This window comes from Equus caballus, chromosome 14 (genome assembly GCF_041296265.1).
Source record: "Equus caballus isolate H_3958 breed thoroughbred chromosome 14, TB-T2T, whole genome shotgun sequence".
Classification (NCBI taxonomy): domain Eukaryota; kingdom Metazoa; phylum Chordata; class Mammalia; order Perissodactyla; family Equidae; genus Equus; species Equus caballus.
The window spans coordinates 78,131,954-78,157,017 of record NC_091697.1 but is presented as its reverse complement, the minus strand read 5'-3'; the positions used below and the strand labels follow the sequence as shown (position 1 = coordinate 78,157,017).

Sequence of the window (25,064 nt, the reverse complement as noted above, 5' to 3'; positions counted from 1 at the left end):
CAAGTTGGCATTTTATGGTCATGGTTGCAAAATCATACTGATTACAAAATCTCATGGGGAAAGTTTCAAAAATTACAAATTTTGGGCCATACCTCCTGATGTCTGAGTCAGTAGGTCTGAAATTTTCAAACTTTGAAATCTTTTTTTAAATAGATGTTTGGGTTATTCTGAGGATTAGTTTGGTTTGAGAGCAATTCTTACAAACTTTGTTTTCTTTTTTATAAAATTTATTTATTTTTAATTTATTAATTAATTTTTGGATGTACATCATAATATATTTCTAATTCTGTGTGGATTACATCGTGTTCACCATGCGAAAACTAATTGTAGTCCGTCCCCTCACATGTGAGCCTAATCACCCCTTTTGCCCTCCCTCCTCCCGCTATGGTAACCACCAATCCAATCTCCAATGCTATGTGTTGGTTTGTTGTTTTTCTATCTTCTACTTATGAGTGAGATCATAGGGTATTTGACTTTCTCCCTCTGACTTATTTCACTCAGCAAAATACCCTCAAGGTCCATCCATGTTGTCACAAATGGCCGGATTTCATCATTTCTTATGGCTGAGTAGTAGTCCATTGTGTATAAATACCACATCTTCTTTATCCATTCGTCCTTTGATGGGCACCTAGGTTGCTTCCAAGTCTTGGCTTTTGTGTATAATGCTGCAATGAACATAGAGGTGCAAGTATCTTTATGCCTTTGTCTTTTCAAGTTCTTTGAATAAATACCCAGCAGTGGGATAACTGGATCATATGGTAAATCTATCTTTAATTTTTTGAGGATATTCCATACTGCTTTCCGTAGTGGTTGCACCAGTTTGCACTCCCACCAGCAGTGAACAAGGGTTCCCTTCTCTCCACATCCTCTCCAACATTTGTTGTTTCCTGTCTTGTTAATTATAGCCATTCTGACTGGCACAAAAACAGACACACAGATCAATGGAACAGAACTGAGAGCCCAGAAGTAAACCCACACATTTATGGACAGCTAATATTCGACAAGGGAGCCAAGAGCATACGATGGAGAAAGGAGAGTCTCTTCAATAAATGGTGTTGGGAAAACTGGACAGCCACGTGCAAAAGAATGAAAGTAGACCATTGCCCAAAATAAATTCAAAATGGATTAAAGACTTGAATGTAAGACCCAAAACCATGAAACTTCTAGAAGAAAACATAAGCAGTACTCTCTTTGACATCAGTCTTAGCAACATTTTTTCAAGTACCATGTCTGACCGGGCAAGGGAAACAAAAGAAAAAATGAACAAATGTGGCTACATCAAACTAAAAAGCTTCTGCACAGCAAAGCAAACCATCAACAAAACGAAAAGACAACCTAACAATTGGGAGAAGATATTTGCAAACCATATATCAGATAAGGGGTTGATATCCAAAATATACAAAGAACATATACATCTCAACAACAAAAAAACCAACAACCCAATTAAAAAATGGGCAAAAGATCTGAACAGAGATTTCTCCAAAGAAGATACACGGATGGCCAACAGGCATATAAAAAGATGCTCAACATCATTAGCTAACAGGGAAATGCAAATGAAAACTACAATGAGGTATCACCTCACACCGGTCGGGATGGCTTTGTCTTCTTTACTACCCTATCTCGTTGGTCCCTTGTGCCCTGCTATTTTTTCTTTTGACACAGAGTTTCATTATAACCCACCTTCCCTGAGTTCTTCTGTGATTTATTAGCATAGTGAATCATGTGGAATATTTTAACACATAGCTGTATTTTGCTCTCATTTCATTACTAAAATACTAGTATATTGATGAATTTATCTCACTTAAAAATCCTTTGGATAAACAATATGGTTTTTTAACTCCAGGATTATAAAAATATAAAATTTAAAAATAAGGGCCAAAAAAATAAAGGCCAAAATTGCACTGTTAATTGTTCTTTGACGGCAATAAAGATGAAATTTTACACGCTTTAATAGTTCTTGGATTTTTGCTCTATTTATTTCCATTGTCTTCTTTAAATATCACATTTCACTGTATTTATTCAAAGTTAAAAAAGTCTTATCTGTTTTACTTTGGAAAGTTAATAAAATGTGTGTTTCTTTCAGTTGTGGGTCTTAGGATTTGAGTATATTGTAGAGAAAACACTGTTCCTGTGGAGGATGTGTGTGTGGTGTGTGTGATAAGGTAAGCATCTGTGATTTTGTTGAGAACCACTTTATGTTAATATCTTTTACTTCCTTCCCTGGGCCAGTCAGCTTCCCCAAAGAGGAATTCTCTGTCCTCTAGTCTGAAGGTAGAGTTGCCAGATATAGCAAATAAAAATATAGGACACCAGTTAAATTTGCATGCAATATTTGGGACATACAAATGGTAAAAATTGTTTATTGTTTATCTGAAATTGAAATTTAACTGGTGTCCTATATTTTGTTTGACTACTCTGTTGTGTTACGGGAATAGATAAGGAACATAGGTTGAGTGTTCTAAGAGTCGTATTTTAGTTGATCATCCTGTTTTTGCTAAGCTGCCTGGTGTCTCTGAGTCCAAAGGTTCTCTGGTTCATTTTTTTCTCTTGTTTTCTTTGGCATTGGGGAAGAATAGTTGTATGTCTGTGTGGGCTGAGCAACAGGAACTAGAGTTCTGCTTGCTCCTTATGTAGACTTTGAATCAGTCCTCCTGTTTCTGTACCTTCTCTTCTTCCTCTATTTAGGTTTCTCCAGTTCCTGAGCTTTACTGGAATTGTCTGACTGTAAATTGGCCTTTTCTCTTTTTTTTTAACTCCAGTTTTATTGAGAAATGATTGACGTATATTGCTGTCTAAGTTTAAGGTGTACAGCATGATGTTTTGATTTATATATATTGTGAAATGACAATATGTTTAATTAACACCATCGTCTTACATAGATCCAATAAAAAGAAAAGAAAAAGAAATTTTTCCTTGTGATGAGAACTCTTAGGATCTACTCTCTTAACAACTTTCCTATATATCATACAGGAGTATTAACTATAGTCATCATGTTGTACATTACATCCCTAGTACTTACTTATCTTATAATTGGAAGTTTGTACCTTTTGACCACGTTCCTCCAATTCTCCCTCCCCCAAGTGGCCATTTCTTTTTGATGTCTCCTTTGCAGAACATTTATGTTTCAATGTTTCATGATATGCTAATCCGTTACCACTTACCTGCTTTGCAGAATCTTACATTCTGTTTACATGTCTTATCTGTGGTTGTCCCCTTCTGTTTTCTTTGTTATTGCGAATTTATGCTTTAAATAACTATATTATATTTCAGTTGGGTTTGGGAAAGGAGTGGAGAAGTAGCCACGTGTTCTATTTACTATGTTTAACTGGAATTGTACTCTTTAGAAAAGTAAGGTAGTGAAAGGAATGAGAAATAGGATTAATAGGTAACAAGACTGAGGATTTATGAGGTCAGGCCAGTGGAGGAATCATCAATGTGGATATTGAAGTGTCAGTTATTTTGGTGAGGGATGGAGACAAGTGCTAACATAATTGAGAAAGGCAGGAGAGTTTTGGGGATGGGAAGGGGGCTAGAGAAAGGTGTTTGAGAGGAAGTGGTTTAAGTGGGTAGTATTGCCTTTCAAAGAGGGAATGTTGAGAGCTAACAATGGTGGGAAACCCAAAGAAAAACAGGGAATATGTCAACCTTTCCTCTTAAAACTGAAAAGCTGTCATTTGTTCTACTGAAAAGTAAAGCACTATCTATCAATCTTGTCTTTAGAGCATTGTGTTTTTGGTTTTGTCTCTAAAAAAAAATCTTTGCCTGACCCAAAGTTGCAAACAGTTTCTCTTGCATTTGCATCTAGAAGTTAGATCCCATTGGATTTCCTATGTAGATGATCATGTCATCTGCAAACAAAGACACTTTTACTTCTTCCTTTCCAATTTGGATGCCTTTTCTTTCTTTTTCTCGCCTTTTTGCACTGGCTAGAAACTCTAGCACAAAGTTCAAGAGAAGTATTGACAGCAGACATCTATGTCTTAATCCTAACCTTAGGGGAAAAGCATTTAGCCTTTCGCCATTAAGTATGATGTTAGTTGTGAGTTTATTGTAAGCTTGTAGAAATTACCTTCCAGTTTTTTTCGAGAATTGATATTGGATTTTGTCAAGTGTTTTGTCTTTTTCTGCTTAGATGTTTGATAATATGTTGAAATGTATTCATTGATTTTCAGATGTTTCAAATGTTAAAATAATCTTGCATTCCTGGATTAAATCCATTTAGTCTTTATATATTATCCTTTTTTTATATCACGAGATTTAATTTGCTAAAATTTTTTTGAGAATTTTTGTATCAGTGTTCCTGAGGGATGTTGGTCTGCAGTTTCCTTTTCTTGTAATATTGTGTGGTTTTGGTATCAGCGTAATGCTGGCCTCATATGACAAGTTGAGAAGTATTTTCTTTTCTTCAGTTTTCTCAAGAAGTTTGTATATAATTGGTTTTATTTCTTACTTAGATGTTTGATAGAATTCACCAGTGAAGCCGTCTGGGCCTGGAGTTTTCTTTGGGAGAAGGTTTTTAATTATAAATTTAATTATTTTTTTGCTGAGGAAAATTCGCCCTGAGCTAAAGTCTGTTGCCAGTCTTCCTCTATTTTGTATGTAAACTGCTACCACAATATGGCCACTGACAGACGAGTGGTATAGGTCTCTGCCTGGGAACCGAACCTAGGCTGCGGAAGGGAAGTGTGCCAAACTTAACCACTAGGCCACCGACTGGCCCATAAATTTAATTTTTAAAATAGATAGAGGGCTATTCAGATCATCTTTTTCTTCTTAAGTGAACTTTCATAGGTTGTGCCTTTTAAGGAATTTGTTTATTTTTTTCTAAGTTGTCAGGTTTTTTATGTTATTATTTTGCTTTATTATCCTTTTAGTTATTTACTTTAAAAATTTGTATTCAATTTATTTAAACTCAAAAAAGCCCCAAAACAAAGCAGTTCATCATTTCTCTTACCCCGACTCCTAACCTCTTGCAACCACCAATCTCTGTTCTGTATCTGTGAGCTTGGTTTATTTTAGATTCCACATGTAAGAGAGATCATATGGTATTTGTCTTTCTCTGATTTTGTTCTTTTTTATGGCTGAATAATACTCCATTATATATATATAGCACAATTTCTTTATCCATTCATGCACTGATGGACACTTAGGTTGTTTCCATATCTTAGCTATTGTGAATAATGCTGCAGTGAACATGGGGGTGTATGTATCTTTTTGAATTAGTGTTTTCATATGCTTTGGGTAAATACCCAGAAGTGGAATTGCTGGATCATAGGGAAGTTCTATTCTTAATTTTTTGAGGACCCTCTATACTGGTTGTACCAGTATATATACTCTAAACTGGTTGTACCAGTTTACATTCCCACCAACAGTGCACAAGGGTTCCCTTTGCTTCACATCCTTGCCAATATTTGTTATTTCTTGTCTTTTTGATAAAAGCCATTCTAACAAGTTTGAAGTGATATCTCATTGTAGTTTTGATGTGCCTTTCTGTGATGATTAGTGATGTTGAGCATCTTTTCATGTACTTGTTTGTATGTCTTCTTTGGAAAAATGTCTATTCAGATCTTCTGCCCATTTTTAAATTTTTGTTGTTATTGAATTGTATGAGTTCTTTGTATAGTTTGGATATTAGCCCTTTATCAGATATATGATTTGCAATTATTTTTTCCCATTTGGTATGTTGCCTTCTCATTTTGTATCTGATTTCCTTTGCTATGCAGAAGCTTTTTAGTTTGATGTAGTTCCACTTTTTTTATATTTGCTTCTGTTGCTTTTGCTTTTGGTGTCAGATTCAAAAAATCATTGCCAAGACCTATGTCAAGGAGCTTATGGCCTGTGTTTTTTTCTAGAAGTTTAATGGTTTCAGGTCTTACGTTCAAGTCTTTAATCTGTTTTGAGTTAAATTTTGTGTATGGTATAAGATAATGGTCCACTTTCCTTTGCATGTGGTTGTCCAGGTTTCCCAAGACCGTTTATTGAAGAGACTGTCCTTTCTGCATTGTATGTTCTTGGCTCCTTTGTCGTAAATTAATTGACCACATATATTTGGGTTTATTTCTGGTCTCTCTACATAGTTCCATTGATCTGTGTGTCTCTTTTTATGCTAATACCATGCTATTTTAATTACTATAGCTTTGTAATATAGTTTAACATCAGGGAGCATGAAGCCTCCAGCTTTGTTCTTCTTTCTTAAGATTGCTTTGACTATTTGAGGTTTTTAGTATTTCCATACAAATTTTAGGATTGTTTGTTCCATTCCTTTGAAAAACACCATTGGATTTTTGATAGAGATTGCACTGAGTCTGTATATTGCTTTGGGTAGTATAGACATTTTAATAATATTAATTCTTCCAATCCCTGATCATGGAATATGTTTCCATTCATTTATGTCTTCTTCAGTTTCTTTCATCACTGTCATATAGTTTTCAGTGTACAAGTCTTTCACCTCCTTGGTTAAATTTACTCCTAGGTATGTTATTCTTTTTGGTATGTTATTCTTTTTGATGAACATGGAATTGTTTTCCTAATTTCTCTTTCTGATAGTTTGTTATTAGTGTATAGAAACTCAATAGATTTTTGTATATTGATTTTGTATCCTATAGCTTTACAAATTCATTGATTAGTTTTAACAGGTGTTTGGTGAAGTCTTTAGGGTTTTCTATATCTGATATCCTCTTATCTGCAAATAGTGACAGTTTTACTTCTTCCTTTCTGATTTGGGTATTTTTTCTTTCTTTGTCTTTCGTAATTGCTTTGGCTAGAACTTCTAATACTGTGTTGAATAGAAGTGGTGAGACTGGACATCCTTGTTTTGTTCCTGATCTTAGAGGAAAAGCTTTCAGCTTTTTACCATTGAGTATGATGATGTTACCTGTGGGCTTGTCCTATATGGCTCCCATTATGTTGAGGTACTTTTCTTCTATGCCAACTTTGTTGAGAGTTTTTATCATAAATGGATGTTGAATTTTGTCAGAAATTTTTTTCTGCATCTGTTGAGATGATTTTATGGTTTTTATCCTTCATTTTGTTAGTGGTGTATCATGTTGATCGATTTGTGGATGTTGAGCCCTCCTTGCATCCCTGGAATAAATCTCATTTGATCTTGGTGTATGATCCTTTTAATGTGTTGTTGAATTTGGTTTGCTAATATTTTGTTGAGGATTTTTGCATGTGTGTGTATCAGGGATATTGACCTGTAATTTTCTTTTTTTGTGGCATCCTTTTTTGGTTTTGGTATCAGGGTTGTGCTGGCCTTGTAAAATGTGTTTGGAAGAGTTCCCTTGTCTTCCATTTTTTGGGAAGAGTTTGAGAAGGATTGGTATTAATTCTTCTTTGAATGTTTGGTAGAATTCACCAGTGAAGCTGTCTGGTCCTGGACTTTTGTTGTTTGGGTGATTTTTGATTAGTAGTTCAATCTCCTTGCTAGTACAGTCTTGTGCCACGTAGCGATGTTTCAGTCAACAATAGACTGCATATACGATGGTGGTCCCATAAGATTATAATGGAGCTGAAAAATTCCTATCAGTTAGCGACATCATAGCCGTTATAATGTCATAGTGCAATGCATTACTCATGTGTTTGTGGTGATGCTGGTGTAAACAAACCTACTGTGCTGCCAGTGTTATAAAAGTATAGCACTTACAATTTATGTGCAATACATAATGCTTGATAATGATAATAAATGACTAGATTACTGGTTTATGTATTTATTATACTATACTTTTAATCTTTATTTTAGAGTTTACTCTTTCTACTTTTTTTAGAAAAAGAGTTTATTTAAAACACTGTGCCGTGTTACACCAGCAGTAGCCCCATATGTGCTGTGCTTACTGTGTCTCTTGATTGCACAATTTTTTCTTGTGCATGATTTAATCTCATGTTGTTTTGTTTGTCATGACCCCTAAGCATACAAAATCCACTGCTAATATTGTCAGTAAGAGGCTACATCCAGTGATTGACCTGGAAATGAAATTAAAATTAAGGACTATGAAGGTGGAAAATCAGTGATAGTTATTGTTTGTCAGTCAGACGTGTGCCATTCCAACATAGCCACGATATTCAAGAATAAGAGCAAAGTGACAGAAGCTGTTAAAGGTTCTGCTTCATTGAAGGCAGTGAGACTAAAAAATTCAAGAAGAGCCTATATCAGACGTGAAAAACTTCTAATGACGTGGATTGAAGACCAGACACAAAAGCATATCCTTCTCAGCACCATGACAGTCATGGCCAAAGCAAAAAGTTTGTTTCTGATGTTGAAAGAAAAGGCTGGACCCGACTATGATGTTTAATTTACTGCTTGCTCTGTGTGGTTTAAAGATGCAAGAATCATTACTCATTACATGATGTGAAAGTAATGAATTTCTCACACCTGTGAGTGCTGATGTGAAGGTAGCTGAAGAGTTTTTGGAAACTCTAGATAAGGTGATTGTGGAGGAAAATTACTTGGCAGAACAAATATTCAGTATCGATGAAACCTCCCTATTCTGGTAATGGATATCTGAAAGGACTTTCATCCGTAAGGAGGCCAAGTCAATGCCAAGTTTCAAGCCTTTTAATGACAGGATAACGGTGTTACTTGGGGGCAGTGTTTCAGGCTACCAATCAAAACCCTTTGTGATCCGGCACAGTGAGAACCCTGGGGCCTTCAAGCATATCAGTAAGCACACACTGCCAGTGTACTACAGGAGCAATGAGAAGTCGTGGATGACACAGCTCATGTTCCAAGATGCCCTCCTGAATTACTGTGCCAGTGAAATTGAGAAGTACTGTTTGGAGAATAACATGCCATTCAAGATTTTACTTATTGTTGATAATACTCCTGGACATCCTCCTTTTATTGGTGATCTTTATCCCAATATCAAAGCAGTGTTTCTCCCTCCAAACACCACCTCTTTGATCCATTAGTTGGGTCAAGTTATAGCAGGTTTTAAGGCCTACTACTTGAGGAGGACTTTTGTCCAGATAATTGCTGCAACTGAGGAAGGCACTGATGCAATTCTGGAAGGATTACAACATCTATGACTTCATCAAGAACCTTGTTTGGCATTGGGGTGGTGTCATCAAGGAGTGTATGAATGGCATCTGGAAGAAGACACTCAAGAGGTTTGTTTATGACTCGAAAGGATTTTCCAAGGATGACGAGATTGCAAAAATCAACAAGGCTGTGGGTGAGATGGTAGACAAATTTAACTTAGGTGTGGATGAAGATATTGAGTAGCTCCTAGTGGAGGTTCCTGACTAATTGACTAATGAGGAGTTGTTGGAGCTGGAACAGGAATGTGTAGCTCAAGAAGAGACAAGAGAAAAGGAAAATGCAGGAGAAGAGAAAAAAGAAGAACCCCCAAGAAAATGCACAGTGAAGGGTTTATCAGAAGCGTTTGCAGACCTCAATAAGCTCCTTAAAATGTTTGAAAATATGGACCCCAACACTGGAAGTTTTCGTTAATAGAGAGCAATGTTCATGGTGCATTATCTGCTTACAAGGAACTCTGTGATGAAAAAAGAAACAAACCAAGTAAACCCACCCTGGCCATATTTCTGAAAGAGTGACTTCTCCTCAAGAAGAGCCTCAGGCAGGTCCTTCAGGAGGTATTCCAGAAGACATTGTTATCATAGGAGATGACAGCTCCATGTGTGTTATTGCCCCGAAGACCTTCCAGAGGGACAAGATGTGGAGGTGGAACACGATGTTGATGATCCTGACCCTGTGTAGGCCTAGGCTAATGTGTGTGTTTGTGTCTTAGTTTTTAACAAAAAAGTTTAAAAAGTAAAAAAAGAAAAAAAAAATTGAAAAATAGAAAGAGCTTATAGAATAAGGATATAAAGAGAGGAAATATGTTTGTACAGCTGTAAAATGTTTCTGTTTTAAGCTGTGTTATTACAAAAGAGTCAAAAAGTTAAAAAAATTATAGTTTATAAAGTAAACAAGTTATAGTAAGCTTAGTTTATTATTGAAGAAGGAAAAATAATTTATTTTTTTATTTTTTTTAATTTTTTTTTAAGATTTTATTTTTTTCCTTTTTCTCCCCAAAGACCCCCGTTACATAGTTGTATATTCTTCGTTGTGGGTCCACCTAGTTGTGGCATGTGGGATGCTGCCTCAGCGTGGTTTGATGAGCAGTGCCATGTCCGCGCCCAGGATTCGAACCAACGAAACACTGGGCCGCCTGCAGCGGAGCGCGCAAACTCAACCACTTGGCCATGGGGCCAGCCCCAAGGAAAAATAATTTTTTAAATAAATTTAGTGTAGCCTAAGTGTACAGTGTTTACTGCAGTAGTGTATAGTAATGTCCCGGCCTTCACATTCACTCACCACTCACTCACTGACTCTCCCAGAGCAACTTCCAGTCCTGTAGGCTGCAGTCATGGTGAATGCCCTATACAGTTGTACCATTTTATATCTTTTATACCTTTTTTTTACTGTACCTTTTCTATGTTTAGATATGTTTAGATACACACATACAATTGTGTTACAGTTGCCTATGGTATTTGGTACAGTAACATGATGTACAGGTTTGTAGCCTAGGAGCAATAGGCTGTACATATAGCCTAGGTGTGTAATAGACTATCCCATCTAGGTTTGTGTAAGTATACTCTGTGATGTTTGTACAGTGACAAAATCTCCTAAGATGCATTTCTCAAAACGTATCCCTGTCCGTTAAGCAATGTATTACCATAGTTGGTCTGTTCAGATTTTCTGTTTCATCATGATTCAGTCTTGGTAGGTTGTATGTTTCCAAGAATTTATCCATTTCTTCTAGGTTGCTCAATCTGTTGGCATATAATTGTTCATTGTAATCTCTTTTGATCATTTGTGTTTCTGTAGTATCAGTTATAATATCTCCTCTTTACTTTCTGGTTTATTTGGTTCTTCTTTTTGTTTCTTGGTGAGTCTAGCTGAAGGTCTGTCAGTTTTGCTATCTTTTCAAAGAACCAGCTCTTAGTTTCATTGATCTTTTCTATTGTCTTTTAAATCTCTATTTCATTTATTTCTGCTCTCTTCTTTGTTATTTCCTTCCTTCAACTAACTTTGTTTTTTCTTTTTTCTTTTTCTGGTTCCTTGAGGTATAAAGTTAGGTTGTTTATTTGAGACTTTTCTTGTTTCTTGAGGTAGGCGTTTATTGCTATGAACTTCCCTCTTAGAACTGCTTTTGCTACATCACATAAATTTTGGTATGTCTCATTTCCATTTTCATTTGTCTTAAGGTATATTTTGATTTCTTCCTTGACCCGTTGCTTGTTCAGTAGCATGTTGTTTAATCTCCACATATTTGTGAATTTTCCTGTTTTCTTTGTGTAATTAATTTCATGCCATTGTGGTCAGAAGAGATACTTGATATGATTTCAGTCCTCTTAAATTTATTAAGACTTGTTTTTTGGCCTAACACATGATCTATCTTGGGAAATGTTTCATGTGCGTTTGAGAAGACTGTATACTCTGTTGCTTTTGGATGGAATGTTCTGTAAATATCTGTTAGGTCTATCTGGTCTAACATGTCATTTAAGGTTGGTGTTTCCTTATTGATTTTCTGTCTGGATGGTCTATCCATTGATGTAAGTGGGGTATTAAAGTCCCGTAGAATTATTATATTGCTGTCTATTTCTCCCTTTAGGTCTCTTAAAATTTTCTTTTATATATTTAGGTGCTCCTATCTTGGGTGCATAAATATTTACAAATGTCATATCCTCTTGTTGGATTAACCTATTTATCATTATATGCCACCCTTCTTTGTTTCTTATTACAGTCTTTGTTTTAAAGTCTATTTTGTCTGGTATAAATATAGCTACTCCAGCTTTATTTTGGTTTCCATTTGCATGGAGTATCTCTTTCCCTCCTTTCACTTGCAGTCTGTGTGTGTCCTTATATCTAAAGTGTGTCTCTTGTAGGCAGCACATAGATGGGTCATGGTTTTTAATCCATTCATCCACTCTATGTCTTTTGATTGGAGAGTTTAAATTTAGTTCATTTACATTTAAAGTAATTATTGATAGATATGTGCTTCTTACCATTTTAATTGTTTTTGAGCTATTTTTGTAGTTCCCCTCTGTTCTTTTATTTTTCCTTTGTTCTCTTCCTTTGTGGTTCAGTGGCTTTCTTTAGTGGTCTGCTTATATTCCTTTCTCTTTCCCTTTTGTTTATTTACTATAGATTTTTGCTTTGTAGTTACCATGAGTCTTACATGTAACAACTTATGTCTATAACAGTCTCTTTTAAGTTGATGACAACTTGTTTGATTCCATTCTAAAGCTCAACAGTTTTACTCTTCCTTCCCCTCACATTTTATGTTTTTGGTGTCACATTTTGCATCTTTGTATCTTGTGTATCCTTAACTAGTTATTGTAATCACAGTTATTTTTACTACTTTTGTTTTTTAACCTTCACATTAGTTTTATAATTATTAATCTACTACCTTTACTATATATTTACATTTCCAGAGAGATTTATTCTTTCATATGTGTTCTTGTTACGAATTAGTGTACTTTCTTTTCAGCTTAAGAAGTTCCTTTAACATTTCTTGTAAGGCTGGTTTAGTGGAGCTGAACTCATTCAGTTTTTGCTTGTCTGGAACTTATTATCCTCTTAATATCTGGAGAATATGTAGTGGTGTTACCTGTCTCATTCCTGGTATTGGTAATTTGTGTCTTCTCTTTTTTTTGTGATCAGACTGGCTAGAAGTTTATCAATTTTACTGATATTTATCTGAGAATCATTTTTTGATTTCATTGATTGTATTGATTTTCTGTTTTATACTGCCTTGATTTCTGCTCTGAAATCTATTAATTTTTTCCCACTTAATTTGGGGTTTGTTTGTTCTTTTTTCCCACTGGTTTAATAAGGTGAAGCTGAGATTATTGATTTAAGACCTTCTTTCTTTTGTAATACTAGCTTATAGTATTCTTAATTTTCTCTGATTACTGTTTCAGCTGCATCCCAGAAACTTTCATATGCTTATTTTAATTTTATTTCAGTTAAGAATACATTTTAATTTTCCTTTTGAATTCTTTGACCCATGTGTGCTTTCAAAGTCTATTTCATTTCCAAATATTTGATTTTTTTCCAGAAATATTTTTGTTACAGATTTCAAATTTAGTTCCATTGTTTTCCAAGAACCTATTTTGTATCACTTGAATCTTTTAAAATTTATTAATGCTTGTTTCATGACCCAGAATATGGTTTGTCTGGGTAACTGTTTCATGTGCACTTGATAGTTTGCTATTGTTGGTTGGAGTATTCTATAGATGACAGTTAGGTCAAGACGGCTGATAGTGATGTTCAGTTCTTTTATTTCTTTACTCATTTTTGTCCACCTGTTCTATCAATTATTGAGAGAAAGGTGTTGAAATCTCTGATTATAATTGTGATTTTGCCTATTTCTCCTTCTAATTTGTAACCAGTTTTTGCTTCATGTATTTTGAATCTTTCTTATTAGGTCCATAAATGTTTGAATTGTTACTTGTTTTGACAAATGAATTAACTTGTGTGTTAGATGACTGATGTTTTGGATTTTAAAATCCTTATAAATTGACTCCTTTATCATTTATGAAATTACCTTCTTTATCCCTGGTTATATTCTTTGCTATGAAATCTACTCTGTCTGATATTGATATAACCACTCTGGCTTTCTTTTGGTTAACATTAGCATGACATATCCTTTTAAATACTATTTGGTTCCTATATTTAAAGTGAGATTTTTTGTAGGTAGCATATAGCTGGGTCTTGCTTTGTTTCCTAATATGTCAATCTCTGCTCTTTGTTTTTTGGTAAGGAAGATTGGTGCTGAGCTAACATCTGTGCCAATCTTCCTCTACTTTGTATGTGGGATGCTGCCACAGTGTAGCTTGATGTGTAGTGTATAGGTTTGTGCCCGGGATGCGAACCCGTGAACCCTGGGCCGCTGAAGCAGAGCGTGTGAACCTAACCACTGCACTGGGTCGGCCCCAATCTCTGCCTTTTAATTGGTGTGTTTGGACTCTTTTCATTTACTGTGATTATTGGTATAGTTAGGTTTAAATGTATCATTTTTATGCTTGTTTTCTCTTTGTCATGTCTGCTCTACTTTTGTTATTTTCCTCTTTTTCAATTGGGTTTTTTTATGATTCCATTTTTACCTCCTTTGTTGGATTATCACCTATAACTGTTTATTGAGTTTAGTGGTTGCTTTAGGGTTTGTAGTATACATCTTTAACTTACTATACATCTGTTTTAGTGATATGTAGACCCTCATCTATAATAATATTTGTGTAATAGTATACTTCCATTTCTCCCTGCCTGTCCTTTTGCTGTTATTGTCATACCTTTTAATTTTACATGTTATAGACCCCATAATACATTACTATTACTGTAAATAGTTGATTACCTTTTGAATAATTTAAATAATAATAACATCTTTATATTTGCCCAAAGAGTTTCAACTAATGATGGTTTTCATTTCTTTGTGTAAATCCAGGTTTCCATCCGATATCATTTTCATTCTGCTTGAAGGAGTTTCTTTAACATTTCTTATTGTGGAAGTCTGCTGGTAATTCATTTTTTCAGGTTTTATAAGTGTGAAAATGTCTTTATGTTGTCTTTGTTTTTCAAAGATATTTTTGCTGAATATAGAGTTCTAGTTTGGCACTTAAAAAAATACTTTAGGGCCAGCCCCAGTGGCTTAGTGGTAAAGTTTGACACACTCTGCTTTGGCGGCCCAGATTTAGTTCCTGGGTGTGGACCTACAACATTCATCTGTCAGTGGCCATGCTGTGGTGGCAGCTCACATACAAAAAGAGGAAAATGGGCGGCTTTAAAGATGTTGCTGTACTGTTGTCTTGCATTGTTTCTTTTGAAATATTTTTGCTGAAGATCTTTTTTTCTCTGGCTGTACTTAAGATTTTCTCTTTATTGGTGATTTTAAGAAATTTGTTATGTGCTTTTGTGAAGTTTCTTGATGTTTCTTGTGCTAGAGGTTTGTTGACCTACTTAGATCTGTGGGCTTATAATTTTTATCAACTTTGGAAAAATATCAGCCACTATTTTTCCAAAATTTTTTTTAGTCCTCCCTCCTCACTTCTCTCCTTTGGGGTCTCCAATTATGTACATATTTGGCTGTTTGAAGTTATCTCAGTTCAGCTTTTGTGTATTTATTTATTTTTCTGTCTTTTCTCTCTATTTCATTGTGGTTAGTTTCTATTGTTATGTCTTCCATTTCACTAATCTTATTTTTATACAATGTCTAATTAGTCGTTAATTATATCCAGTGTATTTTTCATCCCAAACATCTTTTATTTCCTGTGCCCTTTGATAAGCCTATCAATAAGATTAACTCTAACCCTTTTCCTGACTTCTCCTCTTCTAGCAATGACACTTCCTCCCTGCTGCTTCCTCTGGTAAATTTAAATATGCTTATTTGTGCCATTCCTTTATCATCACATACCTGCCAAAACCCAGCTCTTCCTTTTGCTGCACACATGTACTTTAGGGTGGAGGAATTGGAGAGAAGGAAACAGAAACTGAGCCATTTCCATGCTGAAAATGAGCACATCATAAATAAATGAATCATCTGTAATAGTTCAATTTGAATCTTTTTTATATCTTTCCTGTCTCTATTTAATGTTTGTTCTTTCCTTTAGTTTCTTGAACATGTGGAATACAGTCATAGTAACTGTTTTAATATTATTAATAATAATATGCTGTGATGTCTGTTTATTGTTTTATTAATCATTTGTGTTACTTCTGGGTTGGTTTTGATTGACTGATTTTTCTTCTCATTTTAGGTTGCATTTTCCCGTATCTGTGTGCCTGGTAATCTTTATTTGCTGCCAGGCACTGTGAATTTTACCTTTTTTAGGTACTGAATATTTTTGTATTTCTTTAAATATTCTTGGGCTTTGTTTTGGAATATGGTTAAGGTACTTGGAGACAGTTTGATCTTTTTGGCCGTTGCTTTTACATTGTTAGGTGGCATCAGAGGTACATGTAATCTAGGTTGAATTTATCTTTTCTACTGAGGCAAGATTATTCTCAGTACTCAAAGGGTGCTCCTCATATTGTGAGATTTTATACTCTGACTCCTGGGACCTAGCTTGATTCCATGGCCCTGTGTGACTCTAGACAGTGTTCCCTGTGATCCTTATGGGTGGGTTATTTCCTTGACACAGAATAGTTTTCTCATAACCCTGAGCTGATCAGTACTTAGCTAAATAATCAAGAGGGAGTCTTTGCAGATCTCCTGAGTTTTCTTCTTGTGCATCTGTCTGCTCTCTAGAAATCAGTCCTTGTCTCTTCTCCAGTACTCTTGACTACCTTGGTGTCTCTGTGCTCTGAACCCAATCTGTTTAACTCACAGAGATTATTGGGTTGTGCTTGGTTCTTCCTCCCTCAGCTGTGATCTGGACATTTTCTCCATTCAGTAAGCTGTGGTAATCTTAGGGCTCAGTTTATTTATTTATAGTCTCTCAGGGTTTACTGTCCTTCATTGCCTCTTGTCCAGTGGCTTGAATGCTGTTATTTCAGATATTTTGGCCAATTTTTAGTTGTTTTAGGCAGGAGGTTAAAGCAGTCGCTGTTTCTTTATCTTGAAAATAAGCAGAAGTCTTGAAACTGGTGCGTTTTATGTCTTTATTTGAAAAAATTAAAACGTACAACAGAGTTTCAAGGATAGAACAAAGATTCTGCTATGCCCTCCACTATATTCATTAATTGTTAACATTTTGCCATATTTGCTCTATGGCTCTCTTTCTCTCTCAATATAATTATATTTTTTTCTGAATGATTTGCAAGTAAGTTGAAGACATGTCCCTTTATTTTTAAATATTTAAGAATGTATTTTCTAGAACATATCTACAATATAATGATCAAATTTGGGAAATTTAGCATTGTTATTATACTATTATCAAAAATACATTCCATATCCAACTTTTGTCAACTGTCCCAATGATGTTCTTTTTTGGCAAAATATTTTCATTCCGATTCAGGATCTAATTCAGAATCACTCGTTTCATTTTGTTGGCATGTCTTTTTAGTTCCTTTAATCTGGAACATGAATGTAAGAAATTATACTCTGTGTTCTGGTAATTTTTCTTTTTTACTTAAAATTATTTTTAAGTGTGTGCATTCTATCTTTAATCCTGAGGGCATGGTTTTTGTGTTTTTTTTAATTTTCCTTTTTGTTGTTTGTAATGCTTTGGGAGGAAGCACTGGGAGATAGAAGCCTAGGTAGCCATGTTTATTTTTAATTACCAGACTGTTTCCCTATCATTTTTTGAAAACTTCTTTACCTCTTGGCATACTAAGATATTCCAGGCTCTTCTTGAATGTTCCCTTTTCCTGTCCTGGAATAAATGCTTCCGCCTAAGAATCTCGGTTCCTCTTAGTAGAGAGAATATTTAGGTATTCAGCCAGGTTACTATGTGTGAAATTTTGTCTCACAGTATTTTGCAATCACAGATTATGCTGCAATGAATAACTTTGTTACAAATGTGTTTATATCATTATGAATATCTTCAGGGTAAATTCTTGGGAATGAGATTTCTAGGTCAAAGTATAAATGTGTATATAGTTTTCTTACATATTACCAATAAAAATATAAATTTCCTTTATAGATCTTGTACAATTTTGCATATTCACCAGGAGTATATGAGAGTGCCATTTTCTGCATAAATCTGGGCAACAGCGTATGTTGTCAAACTTTTGAATTTTAGTTAATCTGGTAGGTAAGAAATAATATCTCCTGTGGCTTTAATTTAGGTCTCTAATTATGAGTGAAACTAAACATCTTTTCATAGGTTTAATGGCTATTTTATCTTGAGGACTTGTTTTATTCTATGCTAAATGTTAATTGCAGTTTGTGTTTTTTTATTCATCTAAAATTATACTTGTCAGAAATAAAAGGCATACAAATCAGAAAGGAAAAAGTAAAATTGTCTCTGTTTGCAGACGATGTGATTGTTTGTATAGAAAACCCTAATGATTTCACCAAAAAACTGCTAGAACTAATAAATTCAGTAAAGTTGCAGGATACAAAATCAATGTACAGAAATCAGTTGTGTTTCCATATAGTAACAACGAACTATCTGAAAAAGAAATAAATACTCCAATCCCATTTACAATAAAATAAAAAACATACTTAGGAATAAATTTAACCAAGGAAGTGAAAGATCTGTACTCTGAAAATTACAAGAAATTGTTGAAAGAAATTGAAGAAGACACAAATAACTGAAAAGATATTCCATGCTTATGGATTGGAAGAATCAATATTGTTGAAATGTCCATACTGCCTGAAGCTGTCTATAGATTAAATGCAATCCCTATCAAAATTCCTATGGTATTTTTCATAGAAATAGAAGAAACAATCCTAAAATTTGTTTGGAACCACAAATACCCTGAATAGCCAAAGTGATCCTGAGAAACAAGAACAAAGCTGGATGCATCACAATTCCTGATTTCAAACTTTATTATAAAGCTGTAGTAATCAAAACAGTATGGTAATGGTACGAAAACCTACACATAGACCAGACAAACAGAATTGAGAGCCCAGAACTAAACCCATGCATGTACAATCAACTAAAATTTGACAAAGGGGCCAAGAACAGTCTTTTCAGTAAATAGTGTTGGGAAAACTGGATATTCACATGCAAAAGAATGAAATTTGACTCCTATTTTACACCACTCACAAAAGTTAGCTTAGAGTGGATTAAAACTTAAATAGAAGACCTGAAACTATAAAACCATTAGAAGAAAACATAGGGAAAAAACTCATTCACATTGGTCTTGGCAATGATTTTTTGGGTATGATACCAGAAGTGGAAGCTACAAAAATAAAAATAAAAAGCTTCTGGGGGCTGGCCTGGTGGCATAGTGGTTAAGTTTGCATGCTCCACTTTTGTGGCTTGGGGTTTGTGGATTTGGATCCTAAGTGTGGACCTACATTACTCATCAAGCCATGCTGTGGTGGCATCCCACATACAAAATAGAGGAAGACTGGCACAGATGTTAGCTCAGGGACAATCTTTCTCACCAAAAATGAAAAAAAAAGCTTCCACACAGCAAGAAACAGCAAAATGAAAAGGCAACCTATGGAATGGGAGGAAATATTTGTAAACCATCTATCTGATAAGAAATTCAAATCTAAAATACAAGGGACTCATTCAATGCAATAGCAAAGAAAAAATCCAATTAAAAAATTGGTAGAGGATCTGAATAGACATTTTTCCAAAGAAGACACGCAAATGGCTGACAGGTACATGAAAGGGTACTCAACATCACTAATGACCAAGGAAATGCAAATCAAAACCACAATGAGATATCACCTCATACCTGTTAGAAAGGCTGTTATAAAAAAGACAAGAGACAACAAATGTTGGCAAGGCGGAGAAAAGGGAACACTTGTATATTATTGGTAGGAATGTAATTTGGTACAGCTGTTTTGAAAAACAGTATAGGAGTTCCTCAAAAAGTTAAAAATAGGACTACCATGTGATCCAGCAATCCCACTTCTTGGTGATTATCCAAAGAAAATGAAAACACTAACTCAAAAAGACATATGCACCCCCATTTTCATTGCAACATTATGGACAATACCCAAGATATGGAAACAACCTAAGTGTCCATCAACAGATGAATGGATAAAGAAGTTGTGGTGTATATATATATAAAGGAATATTATTCAGCCATGAAAAGGAAGGAAATCCTGCCTTTTGCGACAACATAGATGGACCTTGAGGGCATTATGCTACATGAAGTAAGTCAGACAGAGAAAGACAAATATTGTATGTTCTCACTTATATGTGAAATTTAAAACAGCCAAATTCATAAAAACAGAGAGTAAAATGGTGGTTAACAGGAGCTGTGGGGGTAGGAGAAATGTGGAGATGTTGATCAAAGGGTACAAACTTGCAGTAATAAGATGAATAAGTTCTGGGGTCTAATATATAGCATGGTAACTATAATTAACAATACTGTATTATATACTTGGAAGTTGTTAAGAGAGTACATCTTAAATGTTATCACCACAGGAGAAGAAAAGGTACTTGTGTGAGGAGATGGAAGTTTTAACTAACCTTATTGTCGTAATCATTTTGCATCCATGTATCATATCATTATCTTATATACTTTAAACTTGCATATTATATGTTACTAATATCTCAATAAAGCTGAAAAAAAAGTAAAAATAAAATCACACCTGTCAGAATACAGTCAACTCTCTACTGAAATGGTATAGTGATAGAGATAATTCTCAAATAACACAGCCTATTTGAAGAGAGAGATTGGCTTACCTTTAAAAATGGATTGGATTTAAAAAGTGGATTGAAATGTATGTTTCCATATACTATGTGGGAATTAAAAGTAATGAAAATGCTTTTTGATGAACTAGCCTTATTATTTAGTAGTCACGTAATATATGTTATAAAATGTAGCTTCAACCTGTATAACTAGAATTTCAACTATATCTATATTTTAAGGAAATAATTCTTAAGCCTGACTATAGAGTTGATTCTCCCATCACGCTTGATTTAAAAACATAAATTTGTTCCAGTGCAATAGATATTTTAGAGAACAATTTGAGCATAACGTGGTTTTGTATTTGCTTGTGCACAAACCCAGAAGAAATGCTAGGTGAATGCTGAAAACTATCCATCTGAACTGAGCTGCTTAGGAATACATAAAATGCACAGAGACAAACACTTCCGTCATTACTGGCTGCCTCTGTTACCCCTTGTATTATGAGCTACACCCATCCACATGTGATATTGCAACTTTCTGTCCAAATTCAAATAATTCCTTCTATCACTTTAAAATAACTCACAAGTTGCAACCCTTCAGGTCTTTTCAAGGTAAAACACCATGTTTGTTGTAGTACTATGTATTTCTTAAACGGTTAATACATGTAAAACTGTGCAAAGTTTTTATTAGGTTCCTGTCTTTTTAAAATGTGGCCCTGATGAATTTTTTGAGTGTTGTGCATCTAACACCATTTTTCCACAAGCTCTGTGGTTTTTTTGTGTGTGATTTTGAACAACCCAGTGATTATTAGGGACAGAGATGTTTTATTACAGCAAAACTTGTTAGAATTACTTGAGGAGCTTTAAAATACTGATGCCTGGAGCCCATCTAAAAACCTGTTAAATCAGATTCTCTGGTCGTGGGATTTAAGAATTAGTAGTTTTAAAAGACTCCCAGGTGATTCTTATTGCAGGCAGAGTTGTGAACCACCAGCCTAGGGAAACCAGGAAACTTGGAAGAAAATGTTTTTCTAAATGGGAAGTACCTAAGGTTTCCTTTGCACTTGCATTAGTCTTTGAAAACCTCAGTTTTAGGGAAATTTAATGACTTGTCTTCTGGATTTCTATATCTCACAAGGACTCAGAGATTCCAAAAACCTTCTTATGTAATAGGCAAACTCTGAATAAAAACTGTTGTTTCAGAGAACTATTTATTTTGAATTATTGTTTGGTACAGAAAATATGCATTCTTCGTGGAATTTTTATGCTGTATTTAAAAATAGTCAAGCGAGGAGAAAGAAAGCAAGTAGTTGGAAGATATAGTCTGCAGAGAAAAGCTATTTATGACAGCTATTATTTAGGTATTTTTCAAGCTTGAGTCATTTTTTTTGATTATTTTCAATGCCTTACTGTAATTATAGCTCCAGTAGTAGTTTATTCTTTGACTCAGTGTTCCAGAATAAATACTTTTTGGTATAAGGAACTCAGAACACTTAAATTACTACCTGTTTATGGAATGCTGATTTACCTCACTACACATCTGTTAGTTTGAAGGTGGAAAGCATTATGTGCTTTTCTAAAAGATGTAAATTGTTTCCCCATATGTAGTTTTCTCTTTTCAAAAATTCAGTACAGTGTTTACTTTCTTTATATTGTGTATTTATCCTAATATAATTGATACTGTTTACCTCTATTGGCTTTTTAAGAGTAAAATAGGCATTTTAGGATTTATACTAATTATTTTAGAAAGCTGCAATGCTAATGTATGCAGCTGATCTCTTTTTTGGGAGGGTATGGGGAGAATAAAATTTCTGTAAATTGAATCATTTTTCTCTTTTTTTAAAATTGTGAAATAGGAGATGCATATATTTCTAGGAATTATTTTTGGTTGTAAAACAACAACATAAAAAGTCACATTTAAGAATTCAGAAACTCTTTTGAAATCATACAGTTCAGGTAAAAATAGTATTTTATGATATAATATTAATATTATTCAGTATACAGCTCAGCATTCTGAAAAATGTTCTAAAACTTAAAACTCTCAAACTAGTAATTTTGTTTCCCTGGGGCGTAGGGAAATGTGTACTATCTGTGTGTCTGTCTTAAAGTGGTGCTATTTCTTATTGAGCATGGTATTGTGGTTGGTTAGATAAGAAGACGATGATGATTTATTTCTTTATTGTTCTGCTTAGTGAGATTTGAGGTGTGGGTCTTTACTCTGGTTTGAAACCCAAATATAGTGAGAGGCCTCTTTCATTTTTATCTTTATTTCTTCTAGCAGAGCATGTCATTATCAAGAATGACTCACTAATCTTGGCCTAGAAGGACTTCCTCATTTTAGGTGTTAATCATGCTACAAAGTAGATGGCCTAAAGGAAGTAGATGGCTTTTCTCTATGGCTCTTAGCTCTAATTTAATGATAAACTACCAAATACAGATTAAAATCACTGTTTAATTTGTAACCAGTTTATAAAGTACTATCATCAATTTAGCCTAGATAGTTATTCTCAAAGTAATCTTTAGATGCAAGGGTCTTTAGATTCCCATACTGTTGTATCCTCCAAGCATCTTAGGTTGTATCGGGTCCAGCATATTAAGAGATCGATTTAGGTTGAATCTGAGCTCTTTCATTCGTTAGCTGTGTGACCTTGGACACCAGAGAGATTACTTAATCTCTCTGACACCATTTATAATATGAAGATATTTGCCTCAGAGTGTTGATATAAGAAGTAAATAAGAGAAAACCTATGAGTGTACAGGAGATAGATAATGTTAAATCCGAGGAGTGGAGAAGGGTCTAGACAAGCAAGGTTAGCTTTAATAGAGGTGCAGTTGGGAGAAGTAATGGAGAACATCAGCCCCTCTCTTAGTTCTGTGTTACACAGGATGTGAGAGAAGGAAACAGCATTTATGTGATCGAGCTTCAGAGAAAAGGAGTGTCCTAAGTATACAGCTTGGTTCATACCTTCAGGAGCAAATGCAGAGTTTTGGCTTTTTTCCAGAGGTTTGTTTGAGAGTTTTTTAAAAAAAATTAGAGCAGTAGCTGGAAAACTTGGTTGGATGGGGGAGGAAAAGGAGGATCTTGTTTTTTAAAGAAATATTGGGCTGAAGGAGTCAATCAGGGAGATTTGGGGAATACAGGAAATAAGGAAAACAGAACGCTTTCTCTAGGACATAGATGGGGAATGCGAATGGGATACAGCAGGGTGGAGAAAAGGAATAGCACAGAAGGTAGAGGTAAACATCTCCAGGAGCCTTACTGTAATTTATTTTCTTTGAAATTTCCAGTAGGCCAGCCGTGACTTAAGAGAGATCCACTAGAGCTGGAGTTTAGGAAGATGACAGTAAAGAAGGAAGCAGCCAAGTGGAGAAAAATCACAGGGTGCTTGCTGGAGCTGGAACACACTGTGGTAGTCTTTAACTCAGCCCCTAACTTTTGGGAGGAGAAAGTCCTGAGGTTATGTGATTTGCTTCTAAAAGGCAAAGGTGACTCTGGCCAGTTATTTTTCTGGATACTCTTCTTCCTCAGAAGAACAGGAAGAGTGGCCTTTGAGTCCAAGAAGAACAAAAGCAGTTGAGGGGCACTGAGTCTAGAAAGCTGGAAGAAAAAGTATTGGGAAAGAATAGGTAATGTAGTTTCCTTCCAGGCCTAATCTGTGTTTAGGTATTTAGACTTACTCTTTTTTATAGCAGTACTAATATTCTGGTTGTCATGTGGTTTCTGGAAATGGCTCTCTTACTTCTGAGACTGGGCAATCACTGAGCTAATGTGGCTAAGCCTATTTGGTACCAGTCTTTAGAACCCAACTATTCATTTTGATTATATTGATTTTATTTTATTTAAAAAATATTTATTTAATTATATTTGGTCTACATAGTATTTTTATTCAGAATTCGTTTTAGTTGTTATATTGGTGTCTGATAATCTGAAAATTTACAGTACTTGAAATAATAGAGGTTTAAAGGTTTTAACCCTTTCATTGTTGGAAAGGCTTTAACTGGATAGAGAAGCTGAAATTCCCTCATTGAAGGACATGCCTAACTCACGATCTGTCTCTTGCTGACGCATGAAGTAACCTCCGTCCTTTGGTTCTTTAAAAAGCTCCCGCAGTTGAGAACACACCTGCAGTTCTGGGTACTGTGACATAAGCAGTGCAGGGAAGGAGGCTAGGCAATTCCTGCTTCATTTACAGGGCAAGAAATTTTAAATGCTGTAAGAAAAATTAAGATATCCGGGAACTTGTCACAATGAGTTATAGAATTGATGTGGTTTCATTTATGTAACCAGCTTATGAAAATTATTATATTATCACTATGAAATATTTGAATGTCTCAAGGCTATTATTTGACTCAGATGGGATACTGATAGTGCGTTTTTTTTCATGCTTCTTGTGCTTGGGTTCATTGAACTTCTTGAATTCGTGGGTTTTTAGTTTTCATCAAATTTTGATTATTTTCAGCCCTTATTTCTTCAAATACTTTTCCTATCCCTGTGCCCTGCCTGCCCCCCGTCTCCTTCAACATTTCTAATTACACATATATTAGGTCTCTAGAAGGTCTTCTATAGCTCAGTGATATTCTGTTTATTTCTTTTAATTTTTTTTCTCTCTCTCTCTTATTTTTTTTTTTGGAGGAAGATTAGCCCTGAGCTAACATCCACTGCCAATTCTCCTCTTTTTGCTAAGGAAGATGGGCCCTGAGCTCTTCCTCTATTTTATATGAGGGATGACTGCCACAGTATGGCTTGATAAGTGAGTGTAGGTTCACACCGGGTATCCGAACCGGTGAACTCAGGCCACCAAAGTGGAGTGCATGAACCCAACTGCTGTACCACTGGACCGACCCCTCTGTATTTCATTTCT

At 34.9% G+C, this 25,064-nt stretch overlaps 1 protein-coding gene across 31 annotated transcripts in view; it reads left to right on the top strand.

Moving 5' to 3' along the window:
* FER (FER tyrosine kinase) overlaps positions 1 to 25,064 on the top strand; it is a 441,906-nt gene that overhangs the window by 40,297 nt on the left and 376,545 nt on the right. The gene's annotated exons all lie outside the window — the stretch shown is intronic.